We start from the raw sequence: 19,191 nt of genomic DNA, 5'->3' as shown, positions 1-19,191 counted from the left end.
GGGGTGGGGGCAGGAGTAGGGCAGCCGGATAAAGTACAGAATGCCTCGTTCAATTTGAATGACCAACAAATACCTTTCTTTAGTACAAGTTATGGGTCATGCAGTATTTGAAACATTCTTACACAAAAAAAAAAAAATACGTTCGTTATTTACATTCTGATTTAACTGGGCATTTTGTATTTTTCTTTTCTAACTCTGGCAATCCCAAATGTGGGCTCCTGTGAATCTCTAAAATGCTGGGTGAGGACACAACTAGGAGGGCAGGTGGGCTCAGCATTGGGATGCAGGTAGTGGCCAGCGCTCTGGGGAACCTGGGGAGCTGACCCCTATGCTAAAAGAGTCAGTTTCCTCTGGCCCAGACAGAGGCGGTCCTCCGGCCACGACAGAGCACAGGACAAAAATCAAAGTGAGCTCCCACGTCCCACCGTGCTGTTCCATAGGCTTGTGCCTTACCCTTTGCGAGCAGCTCCCGTGCCCCACAGCTGTGTATTTTGAAAAATGTCAGGCCTGCGGCAAAGTTGCCATAATAATACAACAGATATTCATTTTGTCACATCTCCACATACATGTGCACGCGTGTGCACAGAAGCACACGTGTGTGTTCATCTGTTTGAGGAACCATTTGAGAGTTTGTGGCAGATGTTGAGACAGTTCATCCCTAAATACTTCAGCGTGTACCTCCTAGGAACAAGGGCATTCTCCTACGTAGCCACAACACCATGACCACACTCAGGAAATGTACCATTAACACCATTCCATTAGCTTATATAAAGTCCACACTCAAATTCCTCCCATTGTCCCAACAACGTGTGTGTGTGTTTATACGGACACAACTATATGTACACAAATATACATATACATAATGTCACATTAATATATAATATGTCACATATATTTGTGTATTTATACACTATATATTTGTGTATATGCATTGGTGTGTGTATATATATACACACATATGCATGACGTATAGGTACACGCAATTGGAGGAATTTGCATATGGACTTTGTATATGTATATATACATACATACACACCTTATTAATATATATTGCTAATTTAACACAATAAAATTTTATTCATTTTTGTTTTTGATCCAAGATCAATCAAGGATCCCAAACCCACTTAACTGTGCATTTCTTGAGTTCCCTTTAATCCAGAACAACCTTTTCAGTGTGCCTACCTCATGCCAGACAGAGTGCAAGTGGCTTGGCATATCTTATCTAATTTCATCCCTGTGGAGTAGAGGGTTATCTCCTTTCACAAACAAGGAAACTGAAGCTTACTCATGTTAAGTAACTTAGCCAGGGTCACGTGGACAGTCAACGCCGTGGCCAGTATTTGAACCCAACCCCAACTCCAAAGGCCGCCCCCTGTTCTTTACGCTGCGCTGAGCTCTGTCTTTAGGAGGTGATACTGAAAGTGTGATACTGACGTTGGAACCTGAGAACTATTCCAGGTGGTGACAGAAAGTTCCACGGAATACACAATACTTGAAGAGAGAAGCTGGTCAGCTTAGCTAGGGAGACAGTGTAGAGTCAAGTTCAGGAAGTCACATAGACCTGGGTTCAGGGGTGGATCCCTCTGTTTCCCAGCTATGTCGCCTTCACTTCCTAGAACCTCCTCCCCCACCCGTCACATGAGAGGGACCATAGTGACCTCATCGGATTCTTGTGGGACTCTATTAAATATTCACGTTAAGTTCCTAGCCCTTAGCTGACCCGGCACACGCCAGGCGCTCGATAAAGGGCAGTTACTACTCTTACAAGGTGAGGCATTGCCCGACGGCTGCCCCCCACAGAAGCCCCAGCAAGGAGCAGCTGTGCCAGCAGCTAGGAGCCACCAAGACGAAGAGGAATGGGATTCACTGATTTTGAACATTCACGCGTGTGGGTTCCGCCACAGGAGGAGGGGGACGGCTGTGGGGAATCGGGGGATTCAGTCCGCATTGCTGGAAATGGTGAGATGAGCCCCCCGTTCCTGACTAGAGCTCCCTTCTGGAGGAGCAGACAGGGAGGGAAGTCAGGTGGGGACATCCTATCGCAGGAGGGCTCCTGCCCAGCCTCACTAGAGAGGCCGAGGGTCTCCTCATGTCTCCAGCATCCCTGGTGACCTCCCCAGATTATGGAAGCCCAGTGTCTTTGGGGCAGGTGGGAGGGGGCTGAATTGTGCTCCCCTCAAAATTCACATGTTGAAGCCCTAGTCTCAGTACCTCAGAATGTGACTAAATTTGGACATGGAGCCTTTAAAGTGATGATTAGGTTAAAATGGGGCCTTTCGGAGGGGGGCCCTGACGCAGTCTGATCTGTGTCCTTACAAGAAGAGATTAGCGCCCAGGGAAGGCTGCATGAGCACATGGGGACAAGAAGGTCACCCACAAGCCGAGTGTGGGCGGGGGGGGGGGGGGGGGGGGGGCCTCAGAAGAAACCACATCTGCCAGCACCTTGATCTGGCACTCCTGGGCCTCCAGGACTGTGACAAAACCCATTTTCACTGTTTAAGCACCCAGCCTGTGGTACTTTGTTATAGCAGGCCTGCCTAACTAATACACAGGTCCTCGTGTTCACAGAGGCAGGGGGGCCTAGTGACAGGAAGAGACAGCTAGACAGAGATTTGGGCATGGCCTTTGGGCAGGAACGCCCAGGGCTTCTCTGCTCTGCAGAGAGGTAGGGGGCATTGCACCAGGTCCCTGAGCCAAGACTCAAGAAGTGGAGGTTTTTACCTCTCTCGGCTACCCCCCCCCCCCCAACCCTACCGGGCAGAAGCAAGGGGTAGGCCAGCTTGCAGACTGCCCATAGGCAAGTCCTCAGCCTGGCTCACGACTCCTCTGCGAAATGAGAGCATGCAAATCACCGATTCTTCAGGCTTGTCATCTGACATCCTAGGGTTCCTGCAGCTGGGAAGGGGAGTGAGCTGGTTGTCGTATGGACAAGGCGGTTCGGTAGTTTGAATGCACCATCATTTCTGGGGAGAACCGGGCATGTGCTGCGTGAGAGCCAATGAACTGGACAACTGGAGCCAGGCTCCGCGCATGGCATTAGTCGGCTGTCTCTTTCTCCGAGGAAAAAGTTGCTTGACAAGTCAGGGCCGTACTGGGGCCAGCCTCGGGGTAGCTGTTCTCCTGGACGCTGGGCCCATCTGATTGTGTGACACTGGCAGTGTGGAGTGACCTCTTCTTTGTCACAGAGAGCCGCATGGCCTCGGGACACGGAGAGCCTAGCCTCTCCAGGGATGCTTCCAGGCCACCCAGGAAGCCAGAATGTTAAAAAGCTGCTACAAGAGACCAGGACAGCAGTGGCAGGGACAGCCACACACGCTTCAGCGCGAGCAGAGACCGGCTCCCCGTCTCCCTTGAGGGGGCAGCAATGTTATATGGTCCCAGCCTCCTGCCCACACCCATTTCCTCAGGACGGAGGAGGCCCTCCCTCCACGATCACAGAGCACTTCCCGGCCTCACTCTGGCCCGTGCTGCCGCAGACGACAGGCTCAGGGTGGCAGGGTGGGCAGCTTCGCTGTGATTCTCTCGCAAGTAACTAATAGTTGATTTTTATTTCAATAAAGCCCATTGTCAGGCTTCAAAAGACGCAGGAAACCCGACACGTGTAAGACTGTCTCTCCGATCTCTGGTTTACTATTAACCACTTATCTCTCTCACACCTCGGACCATCCTGTGTCAAGGGGGTGTGACCTGGGTAGAATTAGTCTCCCCGGAGAGTCAGGAAAATGAGTCACCAAACACTGATATGGTTTATCCAGTGACACAGGGCACAACCAAACCTGAGTAGGACTCAGATGGCATCTCCAAACCCGTGAGTCAAGGTTCCTGCTCCTCTAGGAGGTATGTGTTTGGCCTATTTTCTCCTGAAGTTTTTATCATATTATTGCATTTTTAAAAAAAAAATTTTAACGTTTATTTTTATTTTTGAGACAGAGAGAGACAGAGCATGAGCAGGGGAGGGGCAGACAGAGGGGGAGACAGAGAATCCGAAGCAGGCTCCGGGCTCCGAGCCGTCAGCCCAGAGCCCGACGCGGGGCTCGAACCCACGAACCGTGAGATCGTGACCTGAGCCGAAGTCGGACGCTCAACAGACTGAGCCACCCGGGCGCCCCCATACGATTGCCTTTTATTTTTTCATTATTTGTCATTTCATCATCCAAAACCTTTTATTAAAAATACATTGCATTTTTTAAATTTTATTACCCAAGACACTGTATCTGTTCCACATGACCAATAAAATGTACATGTTCAAATAATTGAGAAATTATTCCCCATTTTTCCTTGTGCAATTGATGTGCATCTGGATGGGTGGCACCGGGCACACTTAAAATAAGGAGAAATAAATAGCTCTGAGATGTGACAACATATGTATTTGCTCAAGAGTGAATGGCGCAGATCTGCGTTTCATTTTTACAGCATTTCATCAGACATATGGTAAACCATGCTAGGTGATTTTTATTTAAAAAGTCAGCCATGCCAAATGCAGAACTGAAAGGCACATGCAGACAGTCAGACATCCTGGGCTCCGTGGGAACAAGATCATTCCCATTCCTGGGGATGTCATTACTGATATCTGAAGGGCAATCTGAAGTTTTCAGAGGGATTGCCAGTTTCCGATACGTAGCTCCACGAGCTTGGTGAAAAGTAGAGGTCGCAGCTGCCTCCGTTTAACACCCCGCCCTTCGGAGCTCGAGGCTGCAGGTAAAATGATCCCAGGTTGAGAGCCCCGAGTTGCCTCTTCCGCTCACATCCCCCCTCCCCCGCATCCCTTTTTCATAAGCTGCTTTTGCCAAGGAAACCAAGAGTGGGTGTCCCAGGTGGATAATTGACGACTTTAGCATCTTTCCCAGCTCCTCATTTTCCCTTTTAGTTTCCTGATTAGGTCTCAGATGAGCCTATTTGCCTGCGGGGCTGCAGAAGTGTCTGTGAAGCAAGTGTGGGAAGAGGGAGGGCCTGCTGGCACCTTCCCTGCACAGACCTGAGATGACAAGCGCCTTCTCCCGGACTGGAAACCCCTGAGGTCGGGAAATCCTGCGGGCGTCCAGCACAGCCAAGTGCCTTATGGGCGCGTCTAACTTATATGCATGAAACTATGGGTGCTCAGCATAAAAAGAAAAAAGAGAGAGACAGAGACATGGAGGCCGGGAAGAGGGAAGCAGGAGATCGATTTAGTATGAACTCTTTATCATTCCCTCCACATTACTGCATGTATTATTAAATATTTATACAAGAGTATTACTGCGCAGCAGTATGTTTTGCAGTATGTGTGCAAACCACATACACTGCTATCTACTTTCAGATGATATAAGGTGTTTTCCATAGTGAGTTTGAGCATACTTGATCTCTGCCTCCTCTAACTGACTTTGGGACTCAATTTCCTTAAAAGATGCAATTCCACATTTGTAGGTATAAAAGGTAGTTTAATTATGCTAAGTGACTAGAATTATTAACCCAAAAATTATTAAACTGAAGGACCCAGGGTCTGAGTTTAATGTCTGATCACAGACATTCAACAAAGAAGAAAAGGACAGAAGGGTAAGATGGGGACTTCAGTAGAAACTGGATCTGAAGTTACATTTGCCATCCCAGGAAACAAGGAGCTTACTGTGGGTGTCTTATCTCGGCCAAGGGCTAAGACAGGGCAGGAATAAAAATCTCGGGAGCACAGCAGGATCTCAGAACTCAGAATCTAAAGTGATTGTTCGTGCACACACCCCCCCCCCCCCACCCCCGCCCGCCTTGTGATCTTCACTGCCATTGTCATCAACGTTTACTGAGTGGCTTCTCAAGCCTGACAGAGGAGACTGTGGGCCAGTGTCCAGGGTGAGGGTCATGTGGTTTCAAGGAACTAAGCAGTTCAAATCACAAGAGGGTTTATTACAGAAAATCGGCAAGCAGCACAGCTAGGCTTTGGGCCAACTGGGAGGTCATCGGGCAGAGAGCTCTCTGCTTCCCTGAGGCCACATCACCTCTCACTTCTGATTGACGTCCCCTCTCTGCAGGCCCGCTCAGTGCCCACTGACCACTCGCCTGGCCAGTCCTGAAATGGAAGCCCTAGCCACCAAGTCTAGATGGCCTTCCAACTTCGGAGACTACCACCAGTCGAGTCCTGGCCTCTTGTGTCTCTGAGTTGAAATGCCTCCAACAGAAAGTAGGAGGAAGAGATATACAGAAGCAAGGCACGTCACAGGCCAGAGGCACTCTTCCACTCTGTGGTCAGGACAGAGCTGACACACACGTTACAAGAGCAGCCACCCTGTCACCCCTTTCAGATGGGGCTGCAGGTGGGAGGGAGTCCAAATTACCCTGGAAAGGGAGTTTGGCCACAGCAGGGCAGTAGGCCAACGCAGCCGCTAGAGTCAAGAACAGAGGCACTTCAGGGGATGGACAGAAGGCTCCAAGACTAAGGAAATTCTAGAGCACCTCCTGAAATGAACAAATTGACACTCTCTACATACTCAATAATAATAGAATATGTATTGACTTTTTCCAAAGCGCAAATATCTGGGCTTTTCATCTTTTCCCATGTTCTAAGTATTGTGCAAATGCTGACAGGCATTATCGCATTTAATCCCCACGATCCTATGAAGTATTACTACCCCAAATTACAGTTAAGGGATCTGAGTCTCAGAGAGGATAATGATCTTGCCCAAATTTACAGAGACAGTAAGTGGCAAAACAGGGACACAAACCCAGAACCTGATTACCTACCTCTATGAGTTTTAGTATGGGTTTCCTTTTATTTGGCCTAGTTTCTTTGAGGGCTTAAATAAAGAGGGAATAAACTAAACTTCACAGCATTTCTACAGTCTTCTCTAAAAAGTTCGTAAAAGAAGATACAGGTACTCTCATTCATATTGAAGGTTCTCTAATATTTAGTGTCACAAAGATTTTTATAATGTTCGACCTAAATGTCCAGAAAGCACTTAAAACTTACATCATTAATATCATCAGAAATCAGCCACCTGAACACCTGATATGTGCAAACTCCTGCCCCGGCAAGGAGGCTAGGGAAGATTGGACAGGTCAGAATCCTGTCCTCTGCACAATGTCCCTTCAGGCACCAAAGTCATTGGGTTCCCTGCCTTCTTTCATTTCTGCAGGAGAAACTGAAGGACTGTAGTTCCCCCAGTCCCACCTTCCAGTCTCTGAATCATTTTCATTTGCCTTCTCTGGATTTTCTCCAAATCCTTTCTTGATCACTTCGCCTTACCTAAGAGGTGAGGCCAGAAGGAATGTAGTACTCTAAGAGAGATCTGACAGAAGCTGGTCAGGGTGAGATGGTCAGCTTAAAGTTCTGTCATGGTGAATGCCTATATGAATTCCAGGGCTATGATTGCCTTTTTCTTAATAAGAGCAAAACACAGCTGGCTTCATGTTTAACTTGTGTACCACACAGGCCCTGCCTTTTTTTCTTCCATACTTGTATATTGCCAGCTCCTTCCTGGCCTGTTTTTGTGGTGTTCTCTTCATTCCCACACAAATCTCCCAGCCCTGTCTCCATTACGTGGCATCCTGTTTTAAACCTTTCACCTTCAGCAACGGGCCAGAAACACTTTTGCTTTTCATTTTCTGTTTTATTTATTTTTTCTTTCTTTCTTGCCATAGACTCTTTTCATTTTGGAGGCTTTTTAGAAATGACGAGTTCTATCTAGTCCTGTGCCTTATGTGGGACTGCCCATTTCATCTTTAAAAAGCAGCAAGGAAGGAGTAACCACAATTTCTTTCAGTAAGCAGTGTTCAGGAGAGGAGTATCTGTAATGTGCCAAGCAGTGGGTTCGGTACTTTAAATACATTTTTAAATTAATGTCTTGAAATGTCCTGGTGATCTGGGCTTTATCATTAGAATTTCACAGATGGGGAAGCTAAAGATCAGAGAGAGAGATTTAAGTCACTTGTCTAAGTCCACAATATCAACAAGAAGTGGAGTGGGAATTTTTTTTATCTCATTTTTTTTATTATATGAAATTTCTTGTCAAATTGGTTTCCATACAACACCCAGTGCTCATCCCAAAAGATGCCCTCTTCAATGCCCATCACCCCCCCCCCCTCCCTCCCACCGCCCCATCAACCCTCAGTTTGTTCTCAGGTTTTAAGAGTCTCTTATGCTTTGGCTCTCTCTCTAGAGTGGGAATTTAAACACAGTTTGGCCTCCAAAAGTGGTCTCCAAAGGCCATGCTTATTAATCCTTTTCTACATTTACTCTTTCTCACTATCAGAACATCTGTCTTTGGCAGACTTAGGCTTTTGTTTTCTGTTTTTTGTTTTTAAATCTTAGCTCTATCATCAATGTGTCATCAGATGGGTCAGGTAAATCATTCTACCTCCTTGTGTTTGTTTTCTCACCTTAACAACAGGGATAATAACATTCAGCTTACCTGCCCCATAAGTAAGGATCCACATCAAAGTACTTTGGAAAATTTATAGCCTAAACAAGTGTGAGTTTATTATTATGGTTGTTATTACTGATCTTGAGCATGGCCCAACGTGGGGCTCAGAAGGCCGCTCCCAAGGATTTGAGGCTACTCGTGTGGGCAAAGAAATGGATTTGTTAGAAGAGATATGTGACTCTTCTAACAAAGCACCATATCAGTTGAGATATTTCCACCTGCCAGGATGAAATACCCCTGACTCAACTGCCACAAACAACCAGGGAGGTATTCACATGGTAAGAAGTTCCAACTCAGGGCAGCTCCAACGTGAGTTAATTCATGGGCTCCTTGAGGTCATCCGTAGCCAAAGGTCCTCCTGTCTTTCAGCTCTGCCCTCCTCAACAGGTTGGCTGGTGTTCAAGCTAACTCATTTCATGGAGGCAACATAGCAGACACTAGCACCATATGGAAACACCTACAACTAGCAGAAGCTGGAGGTGCCCACCTCTTCCTGGTGGTCTCAATTTACAAGCAAAAAAAAATCTTTGCCAGGCACTATCATCTCCCAGCAGACATTCTTTCACACCTCACTGGGCAAAACTGCACCACATGCTCTTGCCTGCATAGAACATGGGATGACCGGGACCGACTTCCTGAAACATTTGGCCGTGGTTGGGCAGGTGGGTTATCCCAATAAAACCAAGCTTCTGCTAATAAGGGTGAAAGGGAGAATCACTGTTGGTAAGCAACCAACAATTTCTGCTTTAGAAAATGAATTAAATCCATTGACTAGAATTGATGCTGGTCTCTCCAATGGTCAGGGAATGTCTAAAAGAGAAGCCAGCACAGTATTCTCCCCTCCTCCCCACCCCCCACTTTCATTTAATTGCAACCCGGTTCTAGTTTAAAGTATTCAATTTCATTCCACATTCACAGACTTTCAGATCCTTCTTCTGTCTCCCTGGGTCTCTCACTTTCTCTTTATTTTGGATACAGCTTGTAGTAATCAGTGCCAGAATGCTGAAGGGCTGCTAACGTTTTCTTTTCTAGGCTTTCCCAAGTGAAACAGAGAAAAGAGCTTTAGGATGGGAAGGCTCTTCAACTGGCCTTCATTAAACTAAGCTGGAAGTTTCTCTGTGTCTCCTTTCCAAATCACATCACCCTCAGCAAGACAAATGGTTATTACCTTCCCAGCAGATTTAGTCTCTAATGAACAATATCCCTCCTGTATTCCAGAAGAGAAGACACTTGTTCTGAAAGAGCAGCATGGAGTCACTTGGTGTGCGGGCATTTCTGGATTTAGTTCAGTGGTCTGTGAATCACAGCGATTGGTGCCTTCCAGGAGAAAAGCTCTAACAGTCCAGATGAACCTCAAGGTTAATTATATAACAAGAAGTAATCACTGTTCAGAAGTAATTATCGGGTTGTACACCCATAGATGCTGAGTCTCAACTCAAGAATATTTTTAGCTTTGGAGTCCACTGGCTTTTCCTGTCTTTCTCTCCCTCTGTTTACCCTAAAATTAACATTAATCAACATTTGGCTCCAAGCACACTGTGTTTCTAACCATGTAATTATAACAAATCTACACACACACACACACACACACACACACACACACATAAATAAATAAATAAATAAATAAATAAATAAATAAATAAATAAGTGTGTGTGTGTGCGTGCGCGCGCGCGTGTGTGTGTGTGTGTGTGTGTAAGTTTGACCTTAAATACCCAGCTTCTCTCTCTGAGTCAAGATCAGTGTTTGCAGCAGTGAGCTTATCAGGTGCTGGAATCCAGGGATACTTTAAAGAGAAACCTTTCTCCGATTCTATGTGTTCACAACACAGAGATTGCCATAGCCCACACTTGCAGGAAATTTCACCCAATGGAGCTGAGAGGAACATATTTAGGCGTTGTGTTATGGGGAAATTATATGGCACAAAAGCAATAATATTTCAATTATTGCCACTTAGAGACCACCAAAATAGTTATAAGCAGGGACAGACGAGCTTGGAGATCTAGTCATTTTCTAAACGTTTTAAAAACCACACGAAAACCTCAAACTGGATGCCATTCCTTGGCTTTCTGATGCTAATTCTTGTGACTGTGGTTAGGACTGTCTCAAAACACTAGTAAGAAAATTTCTTTTCCTTACTCTCTGGCCAAGAGAAGAACATGAAGATGCTGTGTAACCTCCAGCATTGGGCAGACATCGCTCTTCCCTGCACCAAAAGATAAATCCAGTAATGGACTTGGCTCCCAGCTTATAAGGGTTAGGAAAAAATAACAATAAAGCAATTTATTGGTAATCAAAAACTGGAACGCTTAGAGCTTGTTTGCAGGGTTTAGCACTATTAAGGAGTGTTCCTTAATATATAAGGCTCCTTTTTAAATATAATTCATTTAATTTGGGGCACCTGGGTGGCTCGGTCATTAAAGTGTCCGACTCTTGGTTTCAGCTCAGGTCATGATCTTACAGTTGTGAGAGATAGAGCCCCGCGTTGGGCTCTGCACTGACAGTGTGGAGCCTGCTTAGGATTCTCTCCCTCTCTCTCTCTCTCTCTCTCTCTCTCTCTCTCTCAAAGTAAATAAACTTAAAAAATAATTCAAAAGTATCCTCAAAAGCACTCTCAAAAATATCCTGATTTGAATGACAAAATATATTGTCACTCTAATCATAGGTCAAGGTCAGAACCCAATGTTACAAGTCTTGGTCCAAGGCCATTGCAGCCGCACCTCTAACAGTTAGTGAAACTGTAGGCCATTGACCAGTAAAATGCATCCTTCTCTGGCTCATGTATGAATTAACAGCAAGTGACAAACTAAGTCTCAGACACTCACTTGGGAAGAAGAATCCCTTCCTGCTATTGGAGGTTTCTTCAAAGGTGACTCTTGCTTCTCACTCAGCATACCCAAAGCCACCCAGAGTGGCCCAAAGTCCTAGATGTCAAATACTACTTAAAAATACCCAGCCCTAATCGCTTCTGGCTGAACTGACCCACCCAAAATGAACAGTCTACCCTTCAGCTCCCCTAATCCCAGGCCAGTTATTCTTTTTAGTACTAAATTTACCTCCTTCTCATACCAAACTTCTGTTATTATTTACCGTAAAATCCAGAAATTGGACATTGGTGTTCTGATTCTAAGGTAAGTGAAAAATTGTACCCATATTAGACCAAAAAAATAAAAGTCTTCAAAAAATAAGACAAAAGTTTTGTTCATCACAAAGTTCAGGGATAGAATCACTAATTGGAGGAAATGAAAGTCATATTTTAAGATCCTCATTTCAAGATGAAACTTTGCCCGCACTTACACTAGTTATGCCTTCCACATTTTTTTTTCCTATTCAAGGAAGGAAGGGAGGGAGGCAGAGAGAAAGAGAAAGCAAGTTGATGTTTGAGAATAATCTTGAGCTCTTAGGGAAAAAAAGAAAAAAACAGAGAAACTCAATATTTACTTTTAAAGACTCAATTTTATGAGCTCGGTTTCCTTTATTTTTCTGTACTCAGTCTAATCTTGAATGGCTTTCTCTCCACCTGACTCCCTCTAGGAAGAATGTAGTTAAAATAAACCCCAGAGGGGGACCGGGTCCTGTTCCTACCGAGATGGCTCTTCTCACCCTGAGTGTGTGCATCTTTGGTTCATTTTCCTACCGAGTGTTTGCAAATGTGCTTGTGGCTAAGGAATTACACTGTTTATGGTCGATTTGGGGATTATCTCCATTGTGAAAACTATTGTACCTTTCCCTTCGGGAATCATCTACTCCTCCAGAGAGGGCACTTCCTCGGGCAGGCAGTGTTCCTGCCTCTTCACAAAGCCCGCCCTATTCTCTGACGGGTCTCACTGCCCGGGGAAGGCTTCCCACGTATTGCCCGGCAGCTCCCTCCCTGCACCCTGGGCGATGCTGGTGACAGAGCAGACATGCCCGGGCGTGCCTCTTGCCGCACTAAACGGAGACCGGCACTGACAGTTCGGACGTCTCCTCTGAGCTGCCTGAGGGCCCCTTCCGCAGGAGAGGGGCAAGCGGAGGGTCACCCGAGTCTCTTAGGGTAACGAGATGAGCACAGAAACTGAGAAGACCTGAGTTCTGCCATTTACCAGCTGTGGCGTGCGGGGCAACTCTCACAGTCATTGTTGAATATGAAATGCCCTCCCGGGCGGATAATGTCCACTACCACTCCCGCCCACAGCCACCACCGGCTTCCCCTCGCAGGCCACAGCTGCTGTGGCTGCCGGGCTCATGGTGTATCTCAGTCCCTCCAACCACCTGGCAGAGAGGACATTGTTATCTCCACTTGACACAGCAGGAAAACAGACCCAGGGGCACCGTCACCACGCGGCACAAGGGAGTTCGCACTTGGGCTTGGTTCCATCCAGTCTTTCAGACTCCAGATCCAGGCTCCATCCATCAGAACACGTGGCCTCCTCTCCGAGGGTTGGTGGGAGGATCAATAAAATAACACAGGGCAACACGCTTAGGAAACTCCCTCCGGGCGAGACGGAGCTGCCCTTGGTTACGAATCCACTTATTTTCCGTCCCCATCTCCCTTGCCCACATCACGTTCTCCCTAGGCACTTGACAGCCTGAAGGCCAAGGTAGGGCACCACACAAATGTGTTCTGTGTTTCCGTGAGATCCCACAGCCAGGTGCTCCGCAAAGACAGCGGGAGAAACAAAGCCAGAACGCTCTGCGCCAGAAATTCTTGGAGCACAATCGTCCCACGGGTCAGTCAGAGAGGCCAACCTAACAACTCTCAGTGCGGGTGCCTCTGATTTGTTAGGTCCCGTCTCCCCGTCCCCTGCTCTAGCCGAGCCGGGCAAACATGTCTTCACCCAGTTACTTTCCCTCTTCTCGACTTTATCCCTATTATCTCAATTACCATCCCAAAAGAGGCCCCACAAACGAAGGAGGGGTTGGAACCACAATGGTCAACATCATACTTAATAATAACAATTATATAATTATATCTCTCTCATATAATAATATGTAATTGCCCAATAATTACTATTAAACAGAGCAGTGGTGACCACTGAGGTTCCAGAACCCTTTAATTATTGTTATCGCTGATAATGAAGCAGAAGATCATTCTCTAACACAGTTTCTCAGTATCACAGGCGCTTCTTCTCTTCTGAGTTCCCGAACGTCTATGTCTTTATGCTTTCACTCTCCGGCTGAGGTCTCACAGCTCAGGCCTGAGAACTCTGGGTCCCCATGCATGTCACAAGCCAATCTCACTACTTATTTTCTCCTTCATCTCCAAGTCCCAGACAGTACCTGGAGAAGACGGGGAAATCTCACATCAAAATAAGTAGAATGAGACCATGCCCCGGATTCTTCCCAACTCGCTTTGCTCGGAAAGTGAGCAAATCTGGATAACTCTGGGGTAGAATTAAAACCAACTCCTGAATTATATTGACTTTATAGTCTCAGACAATTCAGTCTCGCTGATCTGATGTATGCCTTCCTGAGGGTGCAGATACTGAATTTCATCTTTCCTTTGTTGGACTCCAACTTTGACACATCTTTTTGGGAGGTGGGTAGGTAGAAGGGATGCCAGAACAGCATAAGAATTTCTTTTTGAAAAATGTTTATGCTAAAATTGACACAAGAATGGTGAATTATTTGGCTAAAAACTGTACAACAGACTTCTAAGCTCCATCTCTGTGTTTTCCAGACTGCAAGCAGATCGCCAGAAAATTTATCAAGAGGTCCACAAGCTAATACAAAAAAAAAATTTCCCTTTCCTGGTTGACACTTGACCCCTTCTCGTTCCTGCCTGGTTTTTAAGGCAGGGCGGTGACTAAAATCAGCCCCATACCTAGAGGCTAAGAGATTACAGATAAATGAGACCATGAGGGCTAAGGCAAATGAAAATAATGTGAATTCATTTCCTTCAAACTAAATTTAGCTCTTTTTAAAAAGGAGACAAGACCAAGTGATTTTTCTATGCATCCTGATGAGCCATAAAACAACAAATGTTTTTCCACCTTCATCTACTAGCTTACCACTAAGAGGCCGATCCTTTTAGCAGATAATCATCTAAATTATCCCCCAAACCTGAAGGAATACGGCAGGAAGGTGACAGAATTTGGAATATGAAACGGTTTTTGAGGTCGTTAGAGCACTCTGCTTGTTACTCCCGGAAGAAGGTGTTGTAAGCCCGGAACGTAATCGATGACAAGTGCCTGAGTGTTGTGCGTGGGACTCACCCCTCCTCCATGCCAGAGGATGCATGACGGACGCTCACAGCTCTTCTCTCGCGTGCGTTCTCCATGTTCATGCCACCCCTCTTCTCTGTCACGAAGTCAACCTGCGCCTCACACACTGGGCAGTGACACAGAGCCCTCAGTGTCCATCCTGGTTGGGGGGCTGAAGTAGCCCATGCCCATGGCTCTGTGCCACTGGGCATCTGAGCTCGCCGGATGCAAACCCAAGCCTCAGCATCATATCTCCCTCTCAGGGTGGAGGGTTGGGATAGCCTGAGCTCTAGAGCAAATGAAGGCACATTCCCGCTCAAAATCTTTTGCCAAATTTCTAATCGGTATAGGAGGAGACCTGAACCCACTGTGGCTCAGTAGGCTCTCTGTGAACGGTCTCCAATGTCAGCAGACAGTGCTCTTATCCCCAGTCACGACACCTGTTGACACCAGCCTTCAAGCCCCTTGCTGCTCTAGAGCCTTTGCATGCCCCCAGAATGTTCTTCCTTTTACTCTTCGTCAAGCTAACTCCCACTCACCCTCAGTTTCAACGTGAAAGTCACTTCCTCCGAGACAACTCCCGCGTGCCACCCCATCTCAGAACGCCCCGGGTGTGTGTACTTGTAAACTATCCTTCACAAGGTTTCCTTAATACGTTATCAAAAAGACACCTAAAAAAAATTACAAACTTCACCGCCCGTTCCCCCCCACCCCCACCCCTTCACTGCAAGCTTCGTGGGCAGACAGAGGTAGTGTTTTGTTCCTTTTTGATTTCCCCGGTGTTAGGCAGGTCGCAATTCACAAATAAGGGTGGGATAAGTGGGTGAATTCAGTAAACGCAATGACCAGGATATTTCGAGTCCCATCCAATGAGACTCCCCAGAAAATCCATGAGGAGGAGCTACCACGACAGGACAAACAAAGCGTCGGCACATGGGGGTCCAGCTCTGGACCACAGCCCCAGTGTGCGGAAGAGCCCATCAGGTCAGCATTCCACACACCCCACTAGTACCAGGATGGCCAGGGAACTCGACCTGATGTGGCATCTGAAAGGAAGCCCCCACAGACCCTGGATTACCCGGCACAGCCTTCACGTCAAGCGCTTAGCATTTCATTCTCAGAAACCATCATAAAGTCCCCAAACTGCTATTCCTCTGGCCTCCACACTACATCTTCCAGTATCTCTCCCACCCAGAGACAGCAAGGGCAGGGGGGAAGGAATCCTCTGTGAATCATAAGTCCCTATTTTTGGTCTAGAAACGATGAACACAGAGCTCACATGTGTGTCAACCTCAAAAGTTAGGGAGGTGTTCCAAAATACCCTCCCTTCCCTCAGTAACCTACTGCAAGTATGTAATTTACTACTTTATTTATAGCATTGACATAACTATATTTTTAATCTCTTCTAAAGCTTAGGGATAACGAGTTCCATACGCTTGCTACCTGCTGCATGAAGTTGTAATTTTACAAACTTCTCTGAAACTCATGTTCTTTAAAGCTTCAAGCCGCTACGGTCTCTAATAATCTGTTTATCAGGCAGGGAGGGTCCTGTTTGTTCTCTTGTCCTTGCCACCCCTCCCCCCTCCCCACCGAGCTCATCGTCTAGACATGATTTGTTTGGCTCTCTCGTGTCCTGTAGTTGCCGCTGCTGCTGCTTTTTTTTGTTTTGTTTTGTTTTAATATTTAGTTATTTTGCGCAAGCCGGGGAGGGACAGAGAGAGGAGGACAGAGGATTGGAAGCGGGTTCTGCTCTGACAGGCTGACAGCAAGCAGCGAGCCCCATGCGGGGCTCGAACTCGTGAACCGTGAGATCAGGCATGACCTGAGCCCAAGTCAAATACTCAACCGACTGAGCCACCCAGGTGCCTCTCTTGTGTCCTATAGCTTCTTTATGGCCAGTCCCTTTCTTAATTGGCTTGCTTTACAAAGAAACGTTAAGAGAAGTAAGTTCCCTCTCTAATGCTGGAAGACCCTGGCCACGTTTCAAAGCATTGCCTGGACTGGCAACAGCAACATTACCCGGAGTGTGTTAGAAACGCAGAATTCCAGGCCCACCCAGGTTCTGAACCAGAACCTGTGTTTTAACAAGAACAGCGCACATTTAAAGTTTAAGTAGCTGCTTTAGAGAAACTTCATCTCAAGCCCCAGGAGCGTTGGCTCAGGGACTCCTTCCCAGCACAGAATCCCCCCCTCCCCTCCCCGCCCCCCCCCGCCAATCCAGCTCCTACCCCACCAACAGACACGTCCTTACCCAGCAGCTGACCCAGCCTCCTCCCAGTTTGGAGTCAAAATTGCTCAGGGAGCCTGAGGACACTGAATCCCCAGGAAATAAGGGCCATCAGCTCCCATAGTAAACACCAGCCACTTCATGTGTTTAATAGTTTTGTGAGCTATCACACGATTGATGTTAAGAGCCTCTTTGCCTATACACATATATGTTGAGTGTATAACACATACAGTGCTATACACGATCATTAAGATTTTATGGTAGCCTTTGTGGAACACACACTCCACATTCTAATCCTATGTTACATGTTGTAGAGAAACATCACCGGCTCCGGAGTTAGCAGACCCGGGTTTGAGCCTGCCTCTGCCATGACCAGTGGCAAGTCCTTGGGCAAGTCACGGGAACCCGTCTGAGCCACAAATTCCTCATCTACAAAACAAGGGCAATTCCTGCGTTGCAGCTGTGGGATTATAAATTGGGTATAATCTGTGTTGGCCACAGCTTCTGGCAGTCGTCAGGTGCATAACAAACTGGAGTCCCGTGATGAGCATGGTTATCATTAAACCCTGTAATACCGGGGCGCCTGGGTGGCGCAGTTGGTTAAGCGACCGACTTCGGCTCAGGTCATGATCTCACGGTTTGGGAGTTCCAGCCTCGCGTCGGGCTCCGGGCTGACAGCCCCGAGCCTGGAGCCTACTTCAGATTCTATGTCTCTCCCTCTCTCTACCCCTCCCCTGCTCATGCTCTGCGTCTCTATGTCTCTCAATAATAAATAAACGTTAAAAAAAAAATAAAAAAAAAAAAACACCTGTAATACAGCTTGTAGTGGTGTTCACTCTCAGATACTTAGTTATACCTAATTCAATCCCAACCAATCTCTGTGTCACTTTCTGCATAAAAGAGTCCTTGCCACTATTTGAATCCAGTTGGCTTGGCCCTAAAACCACCTTTATACACTTCCCCGCACTGGAGTCCAAAGTTCATTCTTTAGCTGTAGACCAATCTGCGTACATTCTTGGTCACCTTCATCAATACCTCAGGATCGTAGGGAGAAGCCGGTCACTCATCTAACCAACCCCTTAATCCCCAGCCTTCCAGTCCCTACTTCACTCTGGGGCCGTGGTTCTCGCCAGAGGGGGTAGGGACAAAACCCTCAACAGAAGACAGTTGACCGCGTCTGGAGACATTTTTGGTTGTCACAACTGGGGGCTGGAAATGCCACTGGCATCTAGTAGGTAGAGGCCAGGGACGCTACTAAACCCCCTACAAAGTACAGGACAGCCACCCACAACAAAGAAGTATCCAGCCCCAGATGTTCATGGTCCTGAAGCACAGAAACCCTGCCCTAGATTAAAGCTGGTAGGGCAGTAACCTCAGTCGCCTCTTTACCACACACCAGTATCTTCCACCCTCCTGGCTGCCCTCCATTTCCCGTCGCAGGAGTCCTCCAAATGGTCTTAACCCTTTATGCCCCATGGGGACTTTCAAGCCTCTCAGGAACGGCCTGGCTGTTCATTTCCTGAGGACTGCTGCGTTGCAGAGTTTACCTCGTGACTGGTGGGTCCTTGTGGGAGAGCCACACAGGCAGGTTTGCACCAACCTAAAAGGCAGGCTGCCATTTTAGAAAAAGGCAGATGCACAAGGATTCTGGCCACAAGCCCTAGTGTATCTCTGATTCTTTGTCTTTTCTCTAAGTTGTTCTGAGGGGTATCAGCCCCCGACCTTCCCCTTTGGGTTGCTTATTCTTCAGCCAATCTGCACATCCAGCACTAGAAGGCAAGCTCTTTCTTCCTTCTCACACTGATGGCCCTCTCCTCTCTAGCACTGCCTTTCTCTGATCCCAAACTTGGAGCAAGAAACCCCCTTGCTCTTGCTGGACATGGGCTGGTTCAAGCTCATTCCATTTGAATGCGAATGTGAATGTGACTCTACCCACATTCCACTCTTCCGGGACATCTGTCGTCAACCTCCTAGCTACTTAAAATTTTACACTGTTAACGCGAACATCGGATAATCTGGCCGAAAGTGGCTCTTTCCTCATGCATACCTAACCTTGGCGAAAAAAGAGGAAACCAACCTATTATTCCCAAAGGATGAACTGAAGAATACATAGGACAATTCTCAAACATTCCTGCATAACTAAAAGGAATAAAAGAACCCTTGAAATAATGTGTGTAAAAATTAATGAAATGCATGAAGGAGTCTATGACTGCTGGAGAGGTGGTTTTACCAAGCAAGAAGGCACTTTTTGTCTCTCTCAAGGAGACCCGGGACCCATTCTTTACTCTTTCTTCTTGTTGGATATTGAAAGTGCACAGAGTCCCGGGATGTACAGAGCATGCCCCGATCAAGTCTCTATCTTTGTAAATGCTTATGGGCTATGGTAGCGGGCACAAC

General features: G+C 46.9%; 1 long non-coding RNA gene across 4 annotated transcripts in view; it reads right to left on the bottom strand.

The window, feature by feature from the left end:
* LOC131486719 (uncharacterized) overlaps positions 1-19,191 on the bottom strand; it is a 268,359-nt gene that overhangs the window by 90,460 nt on the left and 158,708 nt on the right. Inside the window, exon 1 of one of the 4 annotated variants that reach the window (XR_009249406.1) lies at positions 14,580-15,229. The exons of the other annotated variants lie outside the window; for them this stretch is intronic. This is a non-coding gene — a long non-coding RNA (uncharacterized LOC131486719). Of the gene's footprint in view, positions 1-14,579; positions 15,230-19,191 lie in introns of those variants that run through there. 4 annotated transcript variants of the gene reach the window in all.

This window comes from Neofelis nebulosa, chromosome 1 (genome assembly GCF_028018385.1).
Source record: "Neofelis nebulosa isolate mNeoNeb1 chromosome 1, mNeoNeb1.pri, whole genome shotgun sequence".
NCBI classification, from domain to species: domain Eukaryota; kingdom Metazoa; phylum Chordata; class Mammalia; order Carnivora; family Felidae; genus Neofelis; species Neofelis nebulosa.
This window is presented reverse-complemented; position numbering and strand designations above follow the sequence as displayed.